Below are 12,648 nucleotides of genomic sequence, written 5' to 3' on the forward strand. Positions count from 1 at the left end.
TTTGCGTTGTTTTATAGTTTGGTCTACATCTTGAATCGCGTTAGCGTTTTTAAATGTTTATGGGTTTCTTCTGTTTTGTTTACAAACCCACAACAATATTCAAATCCACCACCTAGCCCCCCCGCAACGCGGGCGGTCAAAGTACTAGTATATATACAATTTGCAACCTTAGTGTGCATCATTAGTTGTACATGAAGCTTTTTATTTTGTACATCAAATTTGGAGGATGCATATTTCTTTTGTGCCTACTTTTCTTTTTATCTTTGACTTTTTTTACTTTTAACCTCAATATTTTTACAATTTAATCCTATACTTTTTATTTTTTCAACTTTGGTTCCCATACTTTTTATCTTTTACAAATTTTTTGTTTTACATTTTGGTATAAATTTTGTTATTGACACATCGCAACTTGTGTGTGTGGTTCAATATTTTTACGACTATTTCCCGTTTAATTGCCCCTTTACATCGTGCAGGTCCTAGATCGACTTGATTACTATATTATTTGTTTTACGTTTTGTGTGCGTGGTTCAATGTTTTTATTTCTACTTTTCGTTTCATTTTACTTTTCTTCCTTTTATTTCTTTTGTTATTCAAGTTTCTTCCGGTGTTGGTGGTTTCAGATGGTGATGTGGCATGAGTGCTACCTGGCATGGTTTTAGGCCCTCGCCGCAACGCGGGGGCTTCATACTAGTTTTATTACATGAGAGAAACCACAGTGACATTGGAATGGCCTAATCTTTACCAGAAAACGCCCCGCTCAAATAATAAAGAGCAAAATGAGATGAGGCAGTGGTAGATAGCACGTGTGATAAGTTTTTGATAAGTTCTCACCGAAATTAGAAATAAGTGGAGGCCACTATAAAGCTACTTACCAAAGAGTCTCCATGTGTTGTTGGAGACAAAGTAAATCAATCTCCTTAGAATTGATCACTTCCAACAATTTGAAAATTCAAAAATCAATACAACAAGGACTATTGGTTTTAAATAATCTCAATATGGTTTATTGGTAAATATCAGTCATAACTTCAAACTTGTCTGGTGACAGTCCCAACTAAAGAGGTATTTATTTTTAACGGACCACAACTAACGGATGTTAACTCCGTTAGTATGATGCTTATGTGGCATGCCTAGTTGTCAAAAAACCGATTACGTGGCAACCAAACATAATAAAATATCCACCCATTTTTTATTTTCTTGTTATCTCCAAGTCTCTTAATACCTTATTCTTCATCTCTATTACCTCCAAACCATTTTTCCTCTCAAACCTGCAACTTCTTTATGAAAATCATCTTCCATGGCCTTCTAATTATCCACACTAAACTCTTCCCCAAAAACGAGCACACCATAATTATACCTAAAACGAGTCATGTGATTCCGAACAACCCTAAACACTCTAGTAACAAAGTTTCAGATCCAGATCCATAGCTCCATAGCTAATTTTTAAATCCAGATCCATATCTGATTTTTTGATTCATCCCATAAATTTGTATCGGCTATTGAACAATGAGCATTATGCTCGTAATATCTCGAACTTGAAATTGAAACCGTAGGAAGAAAGACAACGCAATAATGGTGAGTTGAATTGAAATTGGATATAAATTTGGTTGGCTGTAGATACATGATGTCCGTTTGTTGAACCGGTTTTGGTTCAATGAAGTGGGTGAATAAAAGTTAGGGTTTGCAAGGTTCCAACCATCATCACCGGGTCAGATTGAGATTAGGGCTTTAGTGGTGGTCGTTGGAGAAGGTGGTTGTGGCTTGCCGGAGAAAGGAGTGGTGGTGTTGGTGGTGGCAGCAGTGGTGGTGGTATTGGACTGAGATTGAAGGGGGGATGGGGGAAGTATTATTATTATTATTATTATTATTATTATTACTACTACTACTACTACTAGTGGCACCAAGTAAGCCGCCACGTAATCAATTTTTTTTTGACAACAAGGCATGCACGTAAGCATCATACTCTTGGAGTTAGTCATCAATTAGTCGCGAACCGTTAAAAACAAATACACCAATAGTTGGGACTCTCATCAGGCAAGTGTAAAGTTGAGATTGATATTTACCAATAGACCGTAGTTGGGATTATTTAAAACAAATATTCCATACAACAACTATGATAATATGTTATCATGAATTGAACTAATAAAAGCATAGTTTCATTTTCAAAAAACTCATTGGCAACAGAGCTGACCGGGTCAGGCGCAGGCACCTTATTAATATTGAAAGCACAAGATCATTTTTGAATAGTTAAATTAGGTCATTAGTAGGGGTGCAAACGAGCCCGAGCCGGCTCAAGCTCAGACCCCATATATTTTCATCCATCCTCTAGTAGATAGGGTTGTAAGCGAACCGAACCGAACCGGACGAGACCTTGTCCGTGTTTGTAATTTAAGTCTTTGTCAGACAACGGACAGTTCATGAACACTCTACCGAACGAAAATTTCTGTCCGTTCATTAAGGAATTGAGTTTGTCCGTGTCCGTTTGTGTCTGTTCATTAGTATTGTAAACGTCTGCTAATGGACACTAACGGATAACCGAAACTAACGGACACTAATGGGCAAACAAACACCAATGAACACTAATGAACGTTAAAAGACAAACATACACAAACATATCAAAATACTTAACATAAACACTAATGAACATTAAACCACATGATATCCAAAAATACCTAACACGATAAACATAGTAACCAAACACATAATCATATCAAAACAATGTTTTGTAGTTCAAAATCCATAAAATTCTAGTGTTTCACGATAAACAAGCTTCAAACTCTTCATTCTTCAAGGAATTTCAATATACACAACACTATTAAACAAGGGTTACCGGACGGACGTTACCGAACACTATTGAACGAACGTGATCTTTGTCCATTAATCTCTAAATAATTGTAAAAATAAAATAAAAAAACCAAAGAGAATACCGCAAGTCGACTTGCGACCACCCGGTCATATTGAAGATTGTCACGGCTCTAAAAAAAAGAACTATATAATCAAAGCAATGAGAATTAGCCAATTAAATCCCAAAGGTGAATGGCCCAAAAAATATAAACCTTCACTAAAACCATATTATAATTAAAATAAATTATAATTAAAATAAATATGGATATTAAACAAACAAAGCTAACCATATTTCTTGCTCCTTCCCGCCTCTGCTCCTTGACACATGATTCATAAGCCAGAAAAGTCAACATTGACAATTTCACCTCGAACAACAATTGGAAAATTAGGAATTTTGAATCTCCCTTTTAAATCTGAATACAATATGAGTCAAGCTTGATGATGTGAAATAATGAATATGCAATGTTCTATTTAATATGTTTATGTGAAAGTTATTTGTAGTTAATTATGAATATATCATATATGATGCCGAGTGTTACATGTTTATGTAAAGGGAAAAAATCCCAAAATGTTCCATTTTACCATTCTAAGTCTAGACTTTGTCCCATTGGCTCTTTTATTCCAGAAATGTCCGTCACAACTCAGACAAACCTATTGGCGTTATAATGTCTGACACTGGGTTTCATAGCAAACCACAAGATGCCACGTGTCAAAATTCATAAGTACCCGCGTTTTGACAATTCTTTCACAAAAAGGACGAACTGATTGTTTATTGTTTGTTAATGGATATATTGCTTATTGTTTATTAATGTTTTTGATTTTTTATGACTAAAAGCAATCATAATCGAACACTCTAATCATGGTAGATTGAACACAATTATGGTGGTTTTGTTTATTATGGTTGGACTTTGTTAATTTTTTCTCTTTTTTGGATGATTGTTTTATCAGGTTACTTTTGTTTGTTATTGGTTTATTTACGTTACAAGGTAAGAAGAATATGTTAGCTTTAGTTTTAGTGTTGCAATTTTTTAATTTTCGTTTGTTTTCTAGGATGCTCGGAACCTGATTAACACAATCCGTATGGACATACTTTTCTTTATAGGTCACTTTAGGTTACCTTTTCATGTGTTTTTCTTCATATATGTTTTTGTGTGGTCTTATGACTCTAAATATTTGTTCTATAATGCTATGTTACTGCCTCACCACGTCTTTTGTTATGTGTTTTGGTTCTTCATCATTATTTCTTTGAGGTATATGCTTGTTATTGGTGTGGAGGTCCCTCTGAAAATAGTCTCTCTATCCATAAGGATAGAGATAATGTTTTCCTATATCCTATCCTCCCCATACCCTGCATATAGTTTTGTTATTTGTGGGATTTGGGTTGGTTGTTGTTTTTGGGCCTAGATTTCAAACTTTGAAACTCGAAGAACCCGACCCGAAAAAGTAACCCAAATGACACCCCTAGCGAATGTATTAAGAATCTTAAAATGTTTTCACTGATTTTCTCATCATCAATTTTTCCCGTGCATTTTCATCAAGTTAAAGAGTTCTGCCAAAATATTCGCTTATCAACCTTTTAGTCTTGAAGTGTACCAGTGTACCACCTCAAACGCCATACAAACAACTTGTAGTTGAGAACATTTGACAAGTGATAACTTATTCTAGTTGATTGTGTGTGTGAACAATTACCAATTTTATAACTAATAAGTGGGTTGACTGGGGTTAAAAAAAAGTAAACATATGGGTTAATTTGGGTCTACTCAAATTACACGACGAGTCAATCTAGCTTGATTCAAATTAAATACCGGGCCAAAATGGGTGACTTGATAATACATCGACGCCCATTGTTGTCACCACAACCTACCGTTTGCCACCACCAACACATCTAGAACGCCAATGCCTTCAGCGCCACCCTCCTACTGATGCAGCCACACCGTCATAGACACGTATACCACTGCAACCACCGCATACACCACGGTCTCCGTCTTCAACACTGCCACCAAGACACATCCACCACTGTCGGCGCCACAACCACCGCTGACGCCCAATAACTCCCGCCACGTGGTGTGACACTGTGACAGTATATGATTTAAACACTTCTGTAAACACAAACTGGTAGGCCAAAAACCCCTTGTTCGATCGTCATATAAAACAAACCTTGAAATAAAATTCCAATAACAAGCTCAAGTAAAAATAACATAATTCGACTCAAGTGACAATCATATGTCCATAAACTTAAGTTCTAGATTAGTTTCTAAGAATTAAGTGTAGGACTGAACACACTATTCTGGATTAATATGTTTACTGGAGCACATTTGTAAATGATATGACTGGCTTGGTTTTGAAAAGATGATGGTGGCAGAACAAGATGGATGATAGATCAGTTAGATGGTTTTGAAGGCACATATTGTTCTGATGCAGAGAGAATGAAGTTGAGTAAATGGCTATTGAATCGGCTACTGATACATTATTATGACGTGAACCCATTTTAACCTAACGCCCAACCCAACCCGCCCGCCCGCTTCGCCAGACCGTCAAGAACATGATATGCTTGAACGATTGCTATGGTTTCTGATTAACTAGTTTATAACTAAACTTAAAACATTCTCGTGATATCTAGATTATAGTACAGTTACTGCACCACTGGCCATCACATATTTTGAAAGTCTTTTTAGTAAATTTGGGATACCTATTAGGTTTGTCAATTAACACAAGCAGTAAACTAGAAACACAACAATCTTTCCTGTGAGTTATGATCCTAAAAATAAGAATGATAATCTATAACCAAAGCATTCGGTATTGCTTTCGTGTTGATGTTCTTCATTTGACGTGTCTGTTCTTTTTGGCCTATATAACCTTTTTTACCGGTCATGTTACTCACTCTTACCATGAAGAAACAAATATAACCCATTTCCTTTGAAAAACCAGGTTGCATTAGCCCAGTTTTATTTGATAATCACCAACTTAAACCTGTGCAGTGAAGCACGGGTAATAATACTAATTCTAGAACAGAAAACACACAATTTGGTTACTAAAAAGTGCATATTGTTGTACAAAAATTAATAACTAGATAGATAACATATTCTAATAAGCAATCCCTACACCCTGAACAACAGAGGTGCATAAAAACAAAGTAGCAGGCACCACCTTAATAAACCAAAACTTTACTGAACATTTTAAAAGCATTAGAAAACTTAATAGAAAAACACAACTAAACACATTCTAGAAAGAAGACAAGGTTTCGATGTAACGATAAAAACTTGAGAGTTGCAAGTTTTGTGAACATTTGCAACTATATAACTCCTTAAAACTCTTTTTGTGAACACTTATCATCTTCCTAGGAGTTACCAGCACCAAGAATGTGTCTTCTTCTTCTTTACCTCTAACCACATCAACGACTTCAAAACCCTTTTGGTATGGATGTCCCATTCCCCATAAAGCACCCGGAATCTTGTATTGAAGGAGCAAGCATGGAAAATCACGCAAAAGCTTGCTAAGTTGTACTCGATACTTGACAAGCCACCCTGAATGATCCCTCAACATCTCGTACACATTCACTTGCAAAATATAGTCTTCCCCATCTGTGTGAAATATTAAATGTAGATGACCTCTCGATTCCCCAAAATACATTATATTTGTTTCATAAGACATCATCTCCACTGGTAAGGGCAACATTTGCAATTGTTCAGCATCTAATTTCAAGTACCATAAATTATTTTGATAAGAGGAAGCCCAATAAACGGTTCCATTCCAGTAAACCGGGTTGTCAAAAATAGCTTTTGGCGCATAGAAAGATTTGATACAAATCTTCCATTTCCTCGTATTAGACGAGTAGACTTGAATCTGACACAAGTCCTTGTCAGGGTCTAAAACAAGAATACAAACAACTTGGTAGTGTTTTCGATCAAACGCCATACCCATAAAACGGATGGTCTTGGGGAGCAATGGGATGGCTGACAATTGCTTGGTGGTGGGTTGAAAACATAATATTCACGAGCACCAATAATGTGAATTTCATAGCAAAGTAATAAACCGTTACAAGATTGTTCGATTCTGACGGCGGAATGATTAAAGTAGGAATCAAGACTATGGAAAGGAGGAGTGCTTCTGTTTTCAACATCAAACGGGACATATATATCGCCAGCAAGATGAGCATTAGATTTTGAAAAGCGGGTTAAATAAGTGCGACCGAAACTACCTGGAGGTTTTGAAAGGTTATTATTATCATAGCGGTGGGTGAAGTGTGTGTGAGACAAAAGCAATCGCTAGTGTTTACATACGGATTTGAAACGAAGGATGGAGGTAACCGGGAGTCAGATAAGGATTTTGGTTAAAGGTCTTCGTTGGAACCGATTAGTGCTCCGGATTGAGTCGATTGATGATCAGAATTCTCCATGGAAGCCTGGGAGAAGCAGGTTTTAAGGGTTTTGTTTGATTTGCTGGCCACTTCTCCATGGGATTGTTTATTCGAATCCTCCATTAGAAGATTATCATAAGCACCAAAGTTGTTATTTTGATTAAGCGTACTCCTTGATAAACCCTAATGGCAAGAAGACACTTGAGACCTCCAACTTACGAAAGATGAGTATTGTAGCCCTTCAAGTTCAACGTACGTTGACTGAACGGCAGCAAAATATTCGAAGATTGCTAATTGAAATATAAAAAAAAAAAATTACTCATATTCTAAACAGAAGATTTTTTGGTTTATGGATTTCTTTTCATGTTTGCTATTTTGGTAAATGTGATTTGTTGATTGTAATTATTGAGGTCCGGTCATTAAACCTTTAACAATTTGAGTAATTAAAGTTTTAATTTGTGACGATTTTAATCCAATTGACTAGGGGTGCAAACAAGCCGAGCCGAGCCCGAGCTCGACTAGGCTCGAGCTCGGCTCGTTTAACTCGTTTCGAGCTCTATTTTCAAAGCTCGAGCTCGTCTCATAAATAGATTTTCAAGCTCGAGCTCAACTTGGGCTCGGCTCGTTTACTATATATATCAACTATTTTTTATATAATTATAATTATTTTTATATATTTTTTTCTATTATAATTTTATGTATAAAATGATATATATTATTGAGTTATTTTTATTTATTTTTTCATAACATTATATATATTAATTAATAATTATTACATATATATTTTAAAATATTATATAAATAGCAGGCTCGTTTAGGCTCGCGAGCCGGCTCGAGCTTGACAAGTGAAGCTCGGGCTCGGGCTCGATTAAGCTCGGGTCGATCAAGATTTTTAACGAGCCAATCTCAAGTAGCTTGCGAGTAGCTCGGCTCATTTGCATTGACAAACACCATCCAACTTATCCGCTAAAACCCCTCATGCTCGCCCTGAGGGGTATTTTCATCCACCCATATTTGTCTTTTTATTCACGTGATCATCCTTATTTTGTTAATATTGAAGGTTATATTTATATTTGTTAGAATTATTTTCATATCAATTATATGTTTAGAAGATATGGTTAGATATTTGATTTGATTTATCTCTTTGTATGTTAAGGGGTTTCCTTTTCAATAGTCGTCATGAAATATTGGGATACCATAAACCCTTTTAGTTAAAACCCAAGAACCATCAAAATCCTTCCACCACCATAAATCCGGCCACCAGCCGAAAAGCTATTTGGGGGCCTTGCGGCCGGTACCCATACAAACAATCATGGCGTTGACTGTGTGGTGGTGCTGCAAAGCAAACGATAACTGTGGCTTCCTAACAGACCTCGGCGATCTCATAGGACTAAACGGTAATACTCCAATGAAGACGGTGGCGCTGGTGTGATCACGTTGGAGAGCGGTGGTGGCTAGGGTTCAGAGACGGCGGATGAACAAGAGGGGTGTCACAGTCGTGCACTTGCTTCCCAATATAGAGATCGTTTACCGACGAAATGTGTTTTTTCTAAGAAGAGTTTTGATGAACCAATAGCTTTCCGATGAACGATGAACAGGATTATTCAATCACAATTCTTGGCGATCTAGAGAGCTTTCCTGCGAATCCCGTATCTCCAGTGAACCAGGTCCGGATAGTGATACAACTTCATGCGAGCTTTGTTTTCCGCTATAAGGCCCCTACATCGGTTTGTAGGAGTGGTGGTGGTGGATGGTGGGGGACATATTTTGAAATCAGAATGGACGAAAATACCCTTTAAATAGGGCACACATGGGGTTTTAATAGAGAAATTGGATGGTTTTTATCAATTTGACAAACATTGTTACATATTAAAACTTTAGTGACTCAAATTGTTAACGGTTTGACGTAAGGGTGGCAAAACAAACCCATTTAGGTTGTTTTGGGTCAATTTGGATAACTTTTAAAATTGAGATGGGTCAGGATGGATCAAAAGAATTTTGCAAGAAGGTTAAGATGGGTTGGGAAAATGCTAGTGACTTTTGGTTATAGGTTAGAATGAGTTTGTTTATGGGTTAGAATGGACTAAAACAAGTTTTATCCAATTTTATTTCAAACAAAACCCACAGAACCGAATAGAAACCAAGAAATCGAAACCGAAATCGTTGAAACCAAACATATACCGAAACCGACCGAAATGAAAAAAAGCAAAACCAAAGCGAAAAAAAACTGAAAAACCGAACCTAAACCGAGACAAAATCGAGTTTTTATTTTTTTTATTTTTTTTATGAATGAGGAAAAAGGGGGAAACGTTTTAGTTATTTTACTTTTTGCGTTTTCGATTTATAATTTGAGTTATTATTTTTTTATTAATTTTTTTAGGGGTTTTTGAACCCTTTGTATTTTAACCTTTACTTACTTCAAGATAAGGGTTAACTTTACCCATCTTGACCCATATCCGTCCTAAACCGAATGAAACCGAGAAATCAAAACCGAACAAAAACCGAAAACATTAAAACTGAATAGATACCAAAACGAAAAAAAAACAAAAATGAACCCAAAAAAAACCGAGCCTGAACCAAGACAAAACGGAGTTTTTTTTTTATGAATCGAGAACAACGGCGATGACATTTTAGTTATTTTACATTTTGCGTTTTTGATTTATATTTTGAGTTATTAATTTTTTATTAAATTTTTTGAATATTTTTTGAGGGGTTTTTAAAACCCTTTGCATTTTATCTTTACTTGGGTCAAGATTGATTAACTTTACCCATCTTGACCCATACCCATCTTAACCCTCTATTTTAAAAATCCATCATGACCCAAACCCATCACCCAAATCCAACCCAACCCACTCATATTGCCATCTCTAGTTTGACGATCAGACCAAAATAGTTAAAATTAGCAAACCATATGGAACAAAATAGTCATTCCCTCTATTTTTATTTATAAAGTTTTTCGTATTATTTCTAAGAATTCATTTTATTACTATGGAATATACCTTATGTGTAAAATAATTTAAGAAAAACAACTTACAAAAAGAGAGTTTGGTGTTGTGATTGCTTGTGAAACTAAAGGTCCGAGGACAATCCATACGAAAAGTAAAATATTTTACCTACCTTCATGGCTTCATGGATGAGACTATATGGTGCTATTTGTTTTTTTAGAGATAAGATGTGTGTATTCTTTGGATCATATTTGCAGACATCTGTAGAAAAAGAGTTGGACCAAACCTTCTCAGTTTACAAGAAAACTGTTTATTTTTTAACATCTGTAGACTGCTAAAATAAGCTGCTGCTGGTGTACAAACGGTGATGGTGGGTGTGTGGTGGTGGTGCATGGTGTTAGTGGTAGTGGTAGTGGACGGTGGTGGATAGTGGTGATGGTGGACGATGGTGGTAAACAATGGTGATAGGTGGCAGTCGGTGGGTGGTGGTGGTAGACAACGGACGGTGGTGGTGGGGGATGGTGGGTGGTGGGTTGTGGTGGCGGTAAATGGCGGTGGTGGGTGGTACTGGTGGTAAACGGTGGTGATGGGTGATGGTGGTGGACAGTGGGTGTTGGTAAGTGGTGATGTTTAACCCTCTGCAAACCTTAGAAGAACTTCTTAGAAGTTGATGAGCCAAGTCTGCACCAAAAATAGTTCGCGTAAACGCTTTCTAATAAAATGTTTTCGAAAAAACAAACAATTCGCAGATGACAATATCTGTACGTGGTCAGCGCGACACAAACAAAAGAGCCTACTCAGACATTTTTAAAAAATAATAAACACTTACCCAAGTCTAGTACAATGAATACAACCTACTACATCACAATAATAAATATATCTTTTACTTTTTTCTATAAATATTTATTCTAAAAAAATATTTAATATATATATAAGAAAAGTATGATTTTGCCACATATGCATGACAAATCATCTATCAATCACACAAACAGAGTCAAACTTTTGTTAGTCGCGGCTCGTTGGAAACAAAAATGTTAAAAGATGAAGCCAACAGCACTCAACTCATTAGTTGAGACGATTATTTTGCCAATAATACATAGTTAAGATCATTTAAATCTAATTTACCTGTATTTTTTTGATCCATTGACCTTTGGGTTTTGATTGGCCAATTCTCAGTGCTTCGATTATATTGTTGATGATAATTGGATCATTCTCTCTGGGTTTTTTATTTTATTTTTACAATTATTTAGACATTATTAGTTAAAAGATTTTATAAAAATTTCACTTACTAAAATTTTACTATATTGACATTTTTATATACATGGTTCGTTTTTTATTTTTTAAATGTCAATGGATTCATCATCCAAAAACGAATGGGCTCGCTGGTACTATACGCTCTACAGAAAACACAAAATATATTAGCGTAAGGAAAACCCAACCTCAATAGGGTTGCTCCGCCCCAGTTAGAGATGGATGAAAATTTATGGGGCCTGAGCTTGACCTGATTCAGCTCCATCGCCAATGAGTTTTTTGTGCTTTCAGTATTAATAAGGAGCCTGCGCCTCACCCGGTTCAGCTCTGTTGCCAATGAGTTTTTTAGTAAATTAGACTATGCTTTAATTAGTTCAATTCACGACATCATATTATCATTGTTGCTGTATTGATTTTGAATATTCAAATTGTTGGACCTGACCAATTCTAAGGTGATTGATTTTCTTTGTCTCCAACTTCACATGGAGACTCTGTGGCAAGTAGCTCTATAGTGGCCTCCACTTATTTCTAATTTTAGTGAGAGCTTATCAAAAACCTATCACACTTGTTATCTGCCAACAGTCTAACATCGCTGCCTCGTCTCAGTTTGCTCTTTATTATTTGAGCGGGTCGTTTTTCTGGTAAAGACTTGGTCATTCCAATCACACTCTGCTGCATTCATAGTAGTGGTCTGACACATGATTATCAGCTAGCCAAAAAAGCTACTTATGGCACCATCATCAAGATTTTAAAAACCTATTCTATAACACATTTGTCAAATCAAACAAAATAATGCCAGAACACACATTTGTTTGACTTTCAAGAGTTGAATATGTAAGAGAACCACGAAGCCTTTCAGATTCTTGCTCATCAGTCATCATATTTACATCCTTAATGGTCTATGAATTCTACAATAAAAAGACCAGCTAATTTGGTTACTAAAAAAGGCATATTGTGGTATGAATATCAAAAATTAGATTTTTCTTTTTCTTTTGCACAGCAATTACACAAACAAATAAACAGAAACCAGATTCTAATAACCGAGGCGCAGAAACAAACGAACAAAAATTCAATTATGCCAAAATATAAACTTGCAAGTAAATAAATTCCATTTCTCCAAAAACAAAGTTTTCAACAAACACAAATTACTAAACCTTCCAGTTTTATCATCAACTTAGTACCAGATATAAACTAATACTTTAAAACGCATTCAAACACCTTAAGAGAAAAAACATAAACAAACCTGGTTGTCTT

At 35.9% G+C, this 12,648-nt stretch overlaps 1 pseudogene; it reads right to left on the bottom strand.

The window, feature by feature from the left end:
- Window positions 1–4,757: 4,757 nt before the first annotated feature.
- Window positions 4,758–7,237, bottom strand: LOC143628993 (F-box protein At5g07610-like; annotated as a pseudogene).
- Between the last annotated feature and the right edge of the window lie 5,411 nt (window positions 7,238–12,648).

This window comes from Bidens hawaiensis, unplaced genomic scaffold, assembly GCF_021521415.1.
Source record: "Bidens hawaiensis isolate Kalapana, Puna unplaced genomic scaffold, B.hawaiensis_p1.1 tig00005142_1, whole genome shotgun sequence".
Classification (NCBI taxonomy): Eukaryota; Viridiplantae; Streptophyta; class Magnoliopsida; order Asterales; family Asteraceae; genus Bidens; species Bidens hawaiensis.